The following is a 14,416-nucleotide window of genomic DNA, read 5'->3' as shown; positions in this document are numbered from 1 at the left end:
TCCCACTTCACGTAAAGCATCTTTGAGTTACACATATTTGTAAGACAATTTTCATAAAGCATGGGGGGGCCCAGGATAGCAGCGACTCAGGGAGGCACTGCAGGGGATTGCTGAACACATCCTGGTGGCATACTGACGTACATATCTCACAGAGCTGGAAGGGACTGAGACAATCCCTGTACTCACAGCAGGACCTCCCACCTATCACCATCCCTGATGGTGTTTCCACCCCACTCCAACATCTATTTGCTGCAGCTCCCTAGATGGTCCCCTTGAGGGCTGAGCTCACAACACTGGGTTTAGCAGGCCAATGCTCAAACCACTGAGCTACTCCTCCCCGCCTTGAAAGGCATGGCGAGCATTTTTGTTGTGTGGCTGCCTTTCAAAGCGGGACACCTGCAGCAGCCCCCAGGAATTGCAGGATGGGGTCTAGAACAATTTTCATAGTAGGGGTGCTGACAGCCACTAAACCATAACCCCTGCGTATACTGGAAATCACTTTGAGTGAGGGGGAGCTGCAGCACCTGCTGCGCCCCTTGTTCCAGCACCTCTGGGAGGGACTGGTTCATTCCCAGCTCAAGCCTCTTTATGGCCACATGGATCTGACAAGGCAAAGGTCAGTTCTGCTCAGTGCAGTGACAGCCTGAGACAGGGAATGCACTGAGATGCTTGAGTCTCCATGCGTGGGTCCAGGGCAGAGCGTGGGGCCCAGGCTGCTCCTTTTAAGGGGGGAAGCTGGTTGTCACGCTGCCTGCATGGAGCCTGCACTCATGTGTCCATCTGCAGAGACCGAGCTCTGCCATGGACAGCTGTGGCCTGCACAGCCCAGGGAGCAGGGTGCAGGCAGCTCCTGAAACCCAGTGGGGCTGCTGCCTCCGGATTGCCAGCGCTCGACAACTCAACTGGCAGATTCGTAGGGGAAAGCCCAGCAATGAGCCTTGCAGGCCTAAGTGCGACCTGAGGGACATTTCACCTCCCAGCTCTAGGGCTACCTTGAGTCACCAGCTCTGCCCTTCAGTTGACATTTGGGCTTTGACTGGCCACTTGTATGGCTGATGGATTTTGGGATGTGGGGTAAAGAGATGCTCCGCTGCCCCTTTTCAGCCTGGGTGGCTGGTTAGAACAGGGATGCACAAAGTGTGTGGGGGGTGAAATTTCCTAAGGTGGGTGTGGCACAATCGGCTGCTAAGTGTCAGGCTTGTCCATCTCATTGACCGTGTTGAAATACATTACTGGTTTTTCTGTTCGTGTGTTCGCATTTATAGCGCGATCAGCAACGTTTTTACATTCTCCGTATTTTCTTATACCCGCCGAAAGGGATTTTGTCATATGAACAGAACTGAAATGTCCATCGGTTTGGATGACGTTAGAGAGGCTGAGGGTGGGGCTGCTAGCTACAGGGAGGAAAAGTGGAGCCCAATGTAAAAGCTTTGCTCCCCCCCCAGGTTGGATTTTGGGGCCCAGTGAACATTCCTGCTGGGAGTGGAGATAGGAGCTGGTTGGTTATTTCTTTGGTGGAGTTGTGTTTATTTACAAAGAATGAGCAGAGTCGGAATACAAGGGCATCAAACAGAAGGCACCAGCCCCAAGAGCCTCCTGACCTAAAACCTCCACAGCAGCCCCCTGGCTGCCAGCTGTTCCTTGCTTGGCTTGCGCTCCCTGCGGGTTGCAGCTCTCTCTGGCTGTGTTCTCCCCCCGGCTGCTCACAATGCCCACACAAACCCTCACCTGCCTGAGGCTAGCTCCAGGGCAGACTTTCTGCGAGATGTGGCCCCTTATCTATCTTCAGTGCAGGACTGGTTCACGCAGCAGTTTGTGCAGGGGTGTTAGCCCAGCTCGTCCACAGGCCATTCAGTCACGCAGTCTGAGGGCTGCCTGCATGACACTGGCCAGAGACTCCCCCGGCCATTTGCCTGAAAGAGGAGAAAGAATGAAAATGACCCAAGTGCTGGAGCCTGGGAGATGCTGGGCCGTGGCCTGAGACCCCTGGCAGCAGCCTGACTCTCAGGGCTGGTGGACAACAGCGTCAGAAGCACTAAACTCGAGCTGGGCACCTGGAGCCATGGCCCAGGTCTGACCCCTTTTGGCCTTTACAAGCTGACCACTGCCCTCCACCAGGGCTGGGCATCCAGCCAAGCAGCCCCCTGCTGACAGCCCTCCAGTGTGTGAACCTCTGGCATGGGGAATGGTGTGAGAATAAGCGCTGATGCCCTGGTCCCTTGTGTGCAAAGTCCCAGTGATACAGGCTCAGTGCCTGGCCGCAGCCTGCTCCCAGTGCCTGCGTGGCTCTGCCAGGGATGCTGGATGGGCCTGGCGCACACAGGAATGTGCGCGTGCATGCACACACACACACACACACCCCGCTACACTGTAGAGATGGATGTCAGCAGAAGGACCCTTTACCCGCGTGCCACTCCCGGCTTGGCTGCTTCTCAGGAAGCCTGGCTCCGATCAGCCTCCCCCAGCCTACTGTCAGTTGCTTAACGCCAAACCCAACCAGGAACTGGGTCAAACTAAGCTGCAATCCTTCAAACCCCAGTCAGAGCATACAAACAGGGGCTGCACCGGCCTAATGAAACCAGTCTAAGTTAAAGCAATTGTGCAGCTTTGCTGTGTAGACAAGGCCTAATCATTGGAAAGAAGAGAGCAGGGGGGACCCGGAGGCAATGGGGGGTAAAAGGAGTTCTTTACTGCAGACACTCTGTCCGTCGTGGACCCCAAACCTGTCTGGCTGAGGCTGATTCATTCACAGGTGCACCCTTTTGTCCAGGTCACTATTGCAGCTCCCTCTGAACCCTTACTAAGTCATATAGACACCCACTCCAGGGATCGTAATACCCATGTGATGCACATGATTATACCCGCCCCTATTTACTGCTTACAGCACTGTTAGCTGAAGCCTGCAGTTTTTGTGGTTTTTACAGCTCACCCTCCCAAATCATCAGTTTACAGGGATGGAGAGGAGCTCTGACCCTGAATACAGTCTTTAAGCCAGGGTGGAGGGGTGAGGAACTTTTTCTGGGTGGGGTGGGTGGGCATTGAGCCAAAGGAAAATCAGTTCAGAATTAACACCCCCCTCAGAACCGCCCCCCACATCACTGATATGGTCCTGACTGAAAGACAGAAAAGACCCTCCCCTCATACACCAGCCCCAGAACCTAAAGAGTCCTGGGCTAGTAGATTTTGTGCCCCCCTAGGTTCTGGGGTGGTGCCAGAAACGAGGGGTTCCCTGTGGGAAGGGGTTGCCAGGAAGCGGGCTTCGGGTGTGGAGTCTGGGAAGGTGGGTGCACGGGCAGGCTGGGTGTTGGGGTATTTGGGTGGGAAGGGGTCCAAGAGGGGGCTGCAGGTGGGGGTCTGAACAGGAGGGAGTGCAGGGGCAAAGCAGGAGGTGGGGGTTCAGTGAGGGGGCTGAAGGTGCAGTGTGCGTGGGGGCTGGGTGGGAGGGGTTGGAGGGTGGGGGTCGATGAGTGGACTGGGGGTGTGGGGTTAGGGTGATGGGGGCTCTTACCTGGTACATCTCCCTTGGGAAACACGTGCTTCTGTGTGTCACCCTGATCCTAGGTGCTGCCCCCTCGCTGCTCTGATTGGCTGCAATTCCAGCCACTCAGCGTGCTGGGGGAAAACTCTCTCTGGGCAGCTGAGGAGGAGAGTTCCAGCCTTGGGGGCCAGATCCAGGCAAGCTGCAGGCTGACTCTGACCCAGGGGCTCGGGGTCCCCACCCTGCGGTAAGCGGACGGGAAGGCAGAAGGGAAAGGGAGATAACACAGCTCTGAACACGAGCTGTTCAGTAGAAGTCACGTTATTGGCACAGCTGCAGCTTACTTATCTCGTTTGAGGCCTGCCGGAAGGCGTTAGCAAAACACATCTATAAATCAGCAGAGCAGCGCCTGCCCCTACGGTTCCCCTATTGCCAGAGGGCTGGTACCCAGACCCGTATGTAACCCTTACATGCCCAGCACTCATAAATGGACGACGCTGTCATATCACTTTCTGGCAGCTGTGGTGTTTCCTCAGTGGGACTCTCTAGCCTTGCTGGTGAATGGGGAACATCATTGTTCTCCCCCATTGCCCCAAGTTCAGTGCCCAGGTGGAGGGTGCCCAACCAGAACTTCTAAGTGACTGGGGCAGGAGTTCACATGAGAGATAAGAGCGTTGACACTGCTGGCAAACATCCCACCTCGACATTCTCTCCCATCTCGGGAGAGCGCCCGTCTCTGTGGCAGGGTCTCTGCCCCACACGTACTATTCACATCAGAGTCTTTCCAGGAGAAGTGCCAGGCTGGAAGCAGGGTCCAAGCTGGGTGTGATGGTCTATGGAAAAGCTAGTCTGATTTCTACCCAGATTTTGAAATGGGGATTGAGTGATTGTGGTGACTGGACCATAGAATCATAGAATCCTAGGGCTGGAAGGGACCTCAGGAGGTCATCTAGTCCAGCCTCCTGCCCAAAGCAGGATCAACCCCAACTAAATCATCCCAGGCAGGACTTTGTCAAGCCAGGACTTAAAAACCTCTAGGGATGGAGATTCCACCACCTCTCTACGTAACGCACTCCAATGCTTCACCTCCCTCCTGGGGACATAGTTTTTCCTTGCACTGTAACTTGAGACCATTGCTTCTTGTTCTGCCATCAGTCACTACTGGGAACAGCCTCTCTCCATTTTCTTTAGAGCCCCTTCTAAGGTGGTTGAAGGCTGCTATCAAATTGCCCCTCACTCTTCTTTTCTTCAAACTAAATAACCCCAAATCCCTCAGCCTCTCATCGCAGGTCATGTGCTCCAGCCCCTTCATCATTTTGGTTGCCCTCCACTGGACTGTCTCCAGTGCATCCACATCCTTTCTATACTGGAGCCCAGCCCAGGATCTCATGCACCCACTTGGTGCAAGAGTCTGGAACCAGTACCACTCCCTTGACACCCCCATATGCCCTCTAGTACTACCTCCAGGTCTTCCCCTGTTTCTTTCCTGTCTCTTTCAAGGTGTCAGTGATTTACCACACTTTCTTCCAAGTATTCAGCTCCCCCTATACAGGCTACATCTGCTCATTGTGTGTGCACCACAGCACAAGCATCGGAAGTGTTTTCCTCCATTGCAGCTGCCCATTTATCTATGATCAGGATGCCTGGGGACAGTATGTTTTTGGACCAGTTCCCTCAGGCAACTGAACAGGTGGACGTGGGGCCTGATCCTCCTTCCTACCATGTAGCCATTTGCGCTAGTGCAAGCCGGGGATGAGACTGAGCCATCCGGAAAACCCAATTTCTGTTGCATGATCACTGTCAAATTTGGACAAAGAACCATAAAGTCTGAACTTTTCACATAGCTGAAGTCCCATAACATTGCCTTCTGGAAACCTCCAAACCTGCAGCACAGTGGACTCATTGGCGTTTGTGGTCTGAAACTGACATAATTTTTGTCAGTTTCTTTGCAGTGCACCACTGACTAACACCAATCAAACTGGCCCGGGGCTTGTCTGGATGGTGAGCGACTGTGCAGTAAGCCAAGCTGTGAGCCCACAGTGCACCAGCTTGCTGTGTCCTTGCTGGCAGTGCAGGAAAACCCGGGTTTTAGGATGGCAGTGAAACTGACACAAATCATGTTAATTTCATTCTGCACTAGCCTGTGCATGGCCCCTGACTGATTTTTCTCTGGGTCAGGGGCCCCTGTTTAAGCCAAAGTCCTGTAGACTAACACAGTAAATTTGGAAATCGACGGGGGTAGGCTTGTTAAATGACTTCATTGCCAATCAAATGGCTTTTTCACAGGTTCTGCTGCTAGCAGCTCTGGCAGAGTTTTTCACTGTTAACTAGATCCTCTAGGGCGGAAGCAGAGCCACAGAGCAGGGATAGGAAAAGACAGATGGGTGGATGTTAGGACCCAGTGCTGCCCCAAATCTACAGATGCCCTGGCTCTGGATGAGCTGGCCCAGCTCTGGCCTCCTCAGCCCTGGGCCTGTCCTCATGATGGGCTGCTGAGGAGCATAGGGGTGGTGCTGGCAGAATACAAAGCAGCAGGTGTCACAGGCACTGGAACTAGGGTGTGGGGGTTGTAGCAACCCCCTCCCCCAACGAGAAGTGGGTTCCATCCTATAAGACATTTACGGTTTGATTCACTGGCTCTCTGCACCTGCTGTGCACAAACCGATCCAGCCCCCTGCGGGTTTCTGCAAGACGCTTTGCTGTCCACAAACAGGCACGTGCCAGCAGCCCAAACTCCATGAGCAATGTGTTAGGTGCCAAGGACCAGGACCAGAAGGAGGTGCTCTTGCTGCCTGCTGAGGTTGTTTGCACTGCTTGCCCCTCGGGTTCACAAAATCTTTGTTCCAGCATCACAGGCAGCAGAATACTGGGACAAACTCCCTGCCCCTCCCGTTCCCCATGGGGGCAGATCACCATAAAAACATGGAACTGGGAGCGTGGAGAGCTGGAATGGCCTTGCCCCAATCTGCTGTGTGACGCTCCTGTCTCCAGGCTTTGTTTCCCCCGATAACAGTAGCCACTGACCTGGATGGAGTCAAGGATAAAGGAGCCTTTGGTCACTGTGCTGCGCATGGACAGCGCCTTGCACATGTGAGTAGCCAAAAAGAGCGATTACGTCTGAGTCTTATGGCACACGGGTGCCAGAGCTTCAGCCAAGACAGTCAGTTCTCTCTACCGCTCGGGCACCTCCAGGCCCTGCCCCCTGCCTCAGTTTCCCTCTCTGGGTGGGACAATGGCAGAGGGCTATATCTGGCTGTGTGCTATTATTAGCCACCCCCTCCTGCGTTGGCGGATCATTAACTTTTCCCGTCTAGGCAGCGGATGTGGGTCAACGTTTGAGGTTTCGTTGTTGATTTTTTCAAGTTTCCTCTTCAAAACAGATCAGCTTCCTCCCTCCCGGCTGACGACACTGCATGCGTGGGCTGTCGCGCCTCAGTGCTGTGACGGGACGCCACGACTGATGGACCCTCTCTGGAGCTAGACAGCACCCGCTGGTCAGCCAGCACCCAGGGTCACGCTGGCGCCCCCCAGCCTGGGTGAGTGACAGGACCGACCGAGTGGCCCCAGCCACTTGCTCTGGGCACCTTTGCGGAGCAGCATGTGGGGCAAGGGCTTCACAGGGCCGGGGTTGCAGGTGGCACTGGCAAGGAGGGGGAGGAGTGGGGGCCATGGGAGTGGAAGAGGAGGGTGAGTGAAGGGGTGGGAGGTAGGAGTGGGGCCCAGAAGGAGGGGCTGGTAGGGGCTGGGAGGGGGGCAGGACAGTGCACCCTGGACCCTGGGAAAGTACCCTCCTGTGGCTTTGTTTCCGAGAGTGTGCTAGGAAGTGGGGGGGCAGATGGAGGGGTAGGAGGTGGGTGCACAGAGGACAGGAGGAAGAGTCAGTAGCGGGAAGGGGAGGGTCAGGCAGGAACAGGAAGTAGGGGGCAGGGTTGAGAGCAGGGAGCGCGGTGGGCACAAGGCAGGGAGTGGGGGTAGGGTGAAGAGGGTGGGGGAAGTAGGGTAAGTGTAGGGACAGGGCTGGGAGCCAGGGGATGGGGAAACTGGTGGAGATGATCGGTAGAGCTGGCCTTCCCAGGCTGAAGCATTCCTGGTCTTTGCTTCGGTGTCGTGAGGTCTGTGGCTGTTCTCCCCCAGCCTGCTGTGGGGGGCTGGGGAGCAGCCCAGCTCAGTTTGTTTGGGTGTGGTGGGGCTGCAGCTCCCGCAGGGTGTGACACCCACTGGGGCAGGGGACTCCTGGACTGTGTGTGCCCTTCCTCACGGCCCATCAGCCGTCAGACTTGCAGCTTTCCAGCAGTTCCCTGGATGCTCAGGAGCCAGGACTGGGCCCTGTCCCAGGAATTCTGCAGTGTATGGTAGCCCAGGGCCTGGCCCAGCTATAGCAGTGCCTGGGAGGGGGCAGGACATGCCCCATGGCCCCCTGTGGCTTTGGTACTGTGTCCTGGGAGCCCTGCGCTCTGGGAGATCGCAACCCCACTACACTGCCCAGTGCAACAGAGCACAGAGCAGCCTGGTGGGTCCCCATATCACTACAGTGAGCGGTGGCGCCTCAGCCCTTTGTCTGCCCCGGTCAGAGCAGGGGAGAGAAGGCAGCTCAGTGCTGGGTCTGGGGATTAAACGGGTCAGTCTCAGTGTCTGGGAGAAGAAGCAAGGTCCGTGTCTGGATTTGAGGGGGAAGGTGGGCTCAGTGCTGGGATTTGCAGGTAGAAGTGATATACCTGGACTTCAGCAAACCTTTGTATGTGGTCTCGCTCAGCACTCTTGCCAGCAAGTTAAAGCAGCATGGGCTGGGTAAATGGACTGTAAGGTGACTGGAAAGCTGGTCAGATTGTTGGGCTCAGTGGGTTGTGATCAAAGGCTCAGTGTCTGGGCTGGTGATTGGTATCAAGCATAGTACCCCAAGGGTTGGTCCTGGGGATGGTTTTGTTCAACGTCTTCATTAGTGATATGGAAGAAGGGATGGATTGCACCCTCAGCAAGTCAGCTGCAGGAGAGGTAGATACGTTGGAGGGGAGGGATAGGGTCCAGAGTGACCTAGACAAATTGGAGGATTGGGCCAAAAGAAATCTGATGAGGTTCAACAAGGACAAGTGCAGAGTCCTGCACTTGGGACGGAAGAATCCCAAACATTGTTACAGGCTGGGGACCGACTGGCTAAGTAGCAGGGCAGCAGGAAAGGACCTGGGGATTACTGTGGATGAGTGGCTGGACATGTCTTAACAATGTGCCCTTGTAGCCAAGAAGGCTAATGGCATATTGGGGCGCATTAGGAGGAGCATTTCCAGATCTGGAAAAGTGATCATTTCACTTTATTGGGCACTAGTGAGGCCACATCTGGAATACGGGGTCCAATCCTGGGAGCCTCATTACAGAAAGGATGTGGATGCACTGGAGAGAGTCCAGCAGAGGGCAACAAAAATGATTAGGGGGTTGGAGTACAAGACCTATGGGGAGATGCTGAGGGATTTGGGCTTACTTAGTCTACAGAAGAGAAGAGTGAGGGGGGATTTGATAGCAGCCTTCAACTTCCTGAAGGGGGGTTAAAAAGAGGATGGAGAGAAGAGGTTTTCGGTGGTGACAGATGACAGAACACGAAACAATGGTCTCGAGTTGTGGGGGCGGGGTCCGCAGTGGATGTGTATAAGTAAAGGTGAAGCATTAGAATGAATTACCAAGAGAGGTGGTGGAAACTCCATCCCTAGAGCTCTTTAACTCCCAGCTTGACAAAGCCCTGGCTGGGATGATTTAGTTAGGGTTCATCCTGCTTTGGGCAGGGGGTTGGACGTGAAGACTTCCTGAGGTTCCTTCCAGCCCTAGGATTCTAAGTGTGGTCAGTGCCGGGGTTACAGGTAGAAGCTGGGTCAGTGCCAGGGTTATATGTAGAAGTTGGGTCAGTGCTGTGGTCACAGGTAAAAGTGGGGTCAGTGCCAGGGTTATATGTAGAAGTGAGGTCTGTGCCGGGGGTGCAGGTAGCAGTGGGGTCGGTGCCGTGGGTGCAGGTAGCAGTGGGGTCGGTGCCGGGTTATAGGTAGAAGTAGGGTCAGTGCCATGGGTGCAGGTGGCAGTGAGGTCGGTGCTGGGGGTGCAGGTAGCAGTGGGGTCGGTGCCGGGTTATAGGTAGAAGTAGGGTCAGTGCCGGGGGTGCAGGTGGCAGTGGGGTCGGTGCTGGGGGTGCAGGTAGCAGTGAGGTCGGTGCCGGATTATAGGTAGAAGTAGGGTCGCTGCAGCTAGCAGTGGGGTTTGTGCAGAACTGTCATTCTCTAGACAGGGAGGCTTTTGCAAAGGGGAAGGTTTTGTGACATTCCTGGTGCTGGTCAGACACTGGATTCTCCTGATCTCTGGGATGTGTCCAGCAGCCAGACTCCGGGACAGGGATGTGGGGTTCCCAGCTCTGCTGTGGTTCTCCTGGGCTCTGCTCTGCACTGTCTCACGGGAGCCCATGGGTCATAGAGCAACATTCAATTCTTTCATGGCTGGGGCTCGACTCACTACAGGACTGAAGTTTCAAACCAGCATAGGGATCTGCCTGGAGCCAGCAGATGGACCTGCACATGGGTCTATTATGCTGCCAGTGCCTGAGCCATGGAGGAGGCGGCAGCCACATGCTTAGGGCGACCAAAGGGAGAACAGGAGCTTGCATGGGGGGCTCGCCTGAGGCTTCCATCTCCTCGCTCTCATGGGTGCCTGCCTGAGCCCTCCTCCCAACCTGAGTTAGCATGAGGCCCCTCCACCTCCCCCATGTGCAGGGTGTGCCAGGGTCAGCCCAGCCTGCTCTGGCCTCCTGAGGCCTCCCTGCCATGCAGGGCTTACAGTGCTGCTGTCCCCCAATTCCTTGTGTCCCGCTAGGGGCCGCCAACCCCCCCTTCCCCGGCCTCTCTCGACACAGCTGGGCAAGTCTCCAGGTTGCTTGTCCCTCCTGTGAGGCAGCTGGCTGGTGAGAGCAAACGGGACGAATGCCCAGTTCTGCCCAGAGAGTCGAGACGACCAGGACAGGGCACAACAAGGGACTGTCCCAGCCCAACCAGGAGGCCTGGTCCCGCTGCTTGTACTGCCCCATCTGCAGCTTGCTCTTCAATCCGCCCCAGAGCCAGTGGGTCAGGCTGGCACAGCCTGGAGGTGATGGGCCTGATCCCCGTGTCCAGAGGTGGAGTGGAGGGGTCAAGTTTCCCAGCCAGCTGAAGGTGAAAAGCAGCGTTACGCTGAGGGCAGCTGGGGTCCATGCACAGCCAAGGGTCACACAGCACCAGAGGCTCTGACGACCGGGGCGGGAGCCTTGGATGCTTGGCCAGCCGTTCAAAGCATTTCCCCTTCCTTAGCAGCACCAGTAGCCTCAGGGCAGGGCTGGAGTCTCCTGCTCTTGGGTCCTTCCAATGTGGACTAGAGGCCTTTCCCTAGAAGAGGTGCTAGACAAGCCCAAGTTGGAGAGCTCAGCCAGAGGGTGCGGGTGGCATTCCCTGTCCTGTGCTCTCCACAAGCCTCTCTTGGTCCCATCTGTGGCTCTGCGAATAACTTCCCAGGGTCTCCAGCAGACTCTCCACGGCTGCTGTTCTGTTCTCCATGGACTGGCTGAGCTGTGCGACTAGCACATGCCCCGGCTGCTCCACACGATGGCCAGGCCGGCACTCCAGCCCAACACTCATGCAATGCGACGCATTCGCAGGGGGCCTCAGAGCACTTCCCTGGGCTGCCATTATTTGCACAGGTGCCGTCCCGCTGGCAGGGGTGCTCAGGAAGTGCAGGTGGGCTTGGGCAAGTGTCCGTGAGCATGCAGGGAGGCTGGGGAAGAGGCCGGGGGAGCGGAGATGGAGCAGCGAGAGGAACAACTCCGGGCGAGCTCCTGGCTCAGAGGCAGAAGAAATTAGACATTTCTGAAGTTCTTTCCTGAGCTCACAGGGCCTCGGCCTGGTGCCGCCTGCGGTAACCGCCAGCTCTTCAGCATCACCCAGTCACGGGGGTGGGGGACTCCTCACATTTAGGTGTCTTGCTTCTTCCTCAGGACCCCCCTCCAGAGCTTCAGTCACATCCAGACCTTGCTGTGGCAGGAGCCAGGAGAGCAAAACCAAACCCCGGCACTGGCAGGGATGGTGCAGTCCAGGGCAGAGCTGCCCTGAGCTGTGACAGGGACATGGCTGTGCATTGGGTGTGGTAGGGGTGGGGCACCGGCCCTGGTGGTACGGTGTTGTCTCTCTGCCCGACCCCGCCCTGGCAGTTCTCCCACGTGGGCCATGGGTGTCTGCGGGTTGCTGCTTCTAGATGCCAGGGGACGGTTCACTGCTGCATTGCTTGGTCCCTGCCATGGGGCTGAGATCCTTTTGCCCTCAGCAGGGGGTGGTGCAGACAGCTCCCCCTCTGGCTTCTGACAGAGTGTCTCCCACCTAGCAGGGAAGGCAACTTAAGGAACTGGACTGAGACTCTCCCAGGGAAGAGAGATATGTGGCGGAGGGGGCGGGGGATGGGGACGACACCTCCCAGGGTCACAGTAGCTGTGTCTACACATGCGCACGACTTCGAAGTAGCGGCACTAACATCGAAATAGCGCCCGTCGCGGCTACATGCGTCGGGCGCTATTTCGAAGTTAACTTCGACGTTAGGCGGCGAGACGTCGAAGTCGCTAACCTCATGAGGGGATCGGAATAGCGCCCTACTTCGACGTTCAACGTCGAAGTAGGGACCGTGTAGACGATCCGCGTCCCGCAACGTCGAAATTGTGGGGTCCTCCATGGCAGCCATCAGCTGGGGGGTTGAGAGACGCTGTCTCTCCAGCCCGTGCGGGGCTCTATGGTCACCGTGTGCAGCAGCCCTTAGCCCAGGGCTTCTGGCTGCTGCTGCTGCAGCGGGGGATTCATGCTGCATGCACAGGGTCTGCAACTCGTTGTCGGCTCTGTGTATCTTGCGCTGTTTAGTGCAAGTGTGTCTGGGAGGGGCCCTTTAAGGGAGCGGCTGGCTGTTGAGTCCGCCCTGTGACCCTGTCTGCAGCTGTGCCTGGCACCCTTATTTCGATGTGTGCTACTGTGGCGTGTAGATGTACCCTCGCAGCGCCTATTTCGATGTGGTGCTGCGCAATGTCGATGTTGAACATCGACGTTGCCAGCCCTGGAGGACGTGTAGAGTCGCCACATCGAAATAGGCTACTTCGATGTAGGCTTCACGTGTAGACGTAGCCAGTGGGAGCAGCACAACCTGGAGTCAGGAGTGTGGCTGGCATATGATGAGTATGGGACTCCCACCTGAGATTATTTATAAACGGAGGCAGGGTGCTCAAGAGAACAAAAGGCTCCTCATTAAATTCAGTTAAGGCCCTTGGCTGATTCTCACAGCATGTCCAGGGCCTCCCTTCCAAGATAAGGAAACAAAGGCTATGTCTACCTGCAAGGCTTTCCAGAAATAACTCACTGCGAGGTTCTAACTCCACAGTGAGTTATTTCTGAAAAGAGCATTCACATGGCAAGAGCATTTCATAACAGAGCGTTCACACGAGACAGCCTGGTTTCGAAAGCAGAGCAAGGATGGGATGCCTTCCTGCAGGCCAGGTAAGTTGTAATTGTCTCTGCTTGGTACATAGTGAGTCAATTTTGAAATTGAAAGGGTGGGGTCAGCGGTGGGTTGTTATGTCGAGTTAAAAGCCCTGTGAGTCCGGAATAACAAACTTTGCAGCTGGACGCAAGAGATTTTTTCTGGGGGAAAAAAAAAGCTCCCCCCCCACAACAACAACAAAACAAACAAGCAAAAACCCCAAACACAAACAGTGTGGGTGAGCCCAAAGGGTAGGAATAAAAGGCTCATTTCAGACTAGAAAGAAGGAAATGGAGGTGCCCCAGGGGTGTAAAAGGAAAAGTAAGTGGAGATGCCCCAGGACCTGGGATAAGTGCTGCTCACCCTACTCACAAAAGATCTGAAAAAATAGGTAAACATTGAGGTGGCAAAGTTTGCAGAAGACGCAAAGTTTCCCAGGACAATTCGGTTCACAACAGCAGGCAGAGAGTTCCAAAGTGAGCTCACAAAACTTGAGGGACTTGGCAGCAAAACGGCAGGTGAAATTCAGTGTTCAATGCAAAGCCACGCACGTGCCACAATATAATCCCAGCACCGCACACACAGTGATGGCGCCTACGTTAGCCGTTACCCATCAAGAAAGAGCTCTTGGAGACAGTTGCCTCAGAACCCGTCTCCGGGGGCCTGTGTCACCATGAGCTCACTCTCCAGCTTCAGAAGACTTAATCATTATCTCTGCTCTTCATCCGGACAGACACAACTGAGTAGTGCAGCTGTACTCAGTGCGCAGGTTGTGTGGGTCATGTGTCCCACCGCCCCTTTCATTGGTGCTCCCCTTTGTGTGTCCCCAGGAGTCACCTCTGCTCCCCGCCAGTCTCAGCTGCTCATGACTCCCAGGCTGGGCCAGCACAAGAGGAATGGCCTGGAAGGGGAGGCCTTGGGGCCCAGGGCTGTTGGTCATGTGATTTAGCAATGCCACATTGATAACATGGCTGTGGGGGTGGGTGGCAGTTTTGGTTGTTGCAGCTGGTGCAGGCGTTCCTGCGTCATGCTGATGGAGGGGGAGTCACTTGTTTCCCTTGTCTGGACACCTGGCGCCTGTGCACGTGTCACGCTGCAGGAGTTTCCATCCGCGGGAGGGGGCACAGTTTTCCATTCACTGATTGGGTGGGGTTGTCACAGGCCACGTCCTCCACTTCTCTTGGCTATACGCATGGGGAGGGAAGGGCTTGGTACACCCCAATGTGAATAGGACATAGGACCATAGGAGCGGCCTCACTGAGTCAGACTATAGACTGACATTGGCCAATGCCAGGGGCCCCAGATGGAAAGAACAAAACAGCACAATTATCTCAGATGTTTAAGGACACCCCAAGCATGGGATTGCATTCCCGCCCACCTTGGCTAACAGCCATTAATGGACCTTTCCTCCATGAACTTATCACAGTG

The 14,416-nt window shown here is 55.7% G+C and overlaps 1 protein-coding gene across 2 annotated transcripts in view; it reads left to right on the top strand.

The window, feature by feature from the left end:
• The first annotated feature begins 6,879 nt into the window (after positions 1 to 6,879).
• TESPA1 (thymocyte expressed, positive selection associated 1) overlaps positions 6,880 to 14,416 on the top strand; it is a 28,522-nt gene continuing 20,985 nt past the window's right edge. For both annotated transcript variants that reach the window (XM_074979859.1, XM_074979858.1), the window contains exon 1: positions 6,880 to 7,014. The gene's annotated coding sequence lies outside the window, so the exon portion shown is untranslated. The remainder of the gene's footprint in view (positions 7,015 to 14,416) is intronic.

The sequence above is a fragment of the Carettochelys insculpta genome, chromosome 29 (assembly GCF_033958435.1).
Source record: "Carettochelys insculpta isolate YL-2023 chromosome 29, ASM3395843v1, whole genome shotgun sequence".
NCBI lineage: Eukaryota > Metazoa > Chordata > Testudines > Carettochelyidae > Carettochelys > Carettochelys insculpta.
This window is presented reverse-complemented; position numbering and strand designations above follow the sequence as displayed.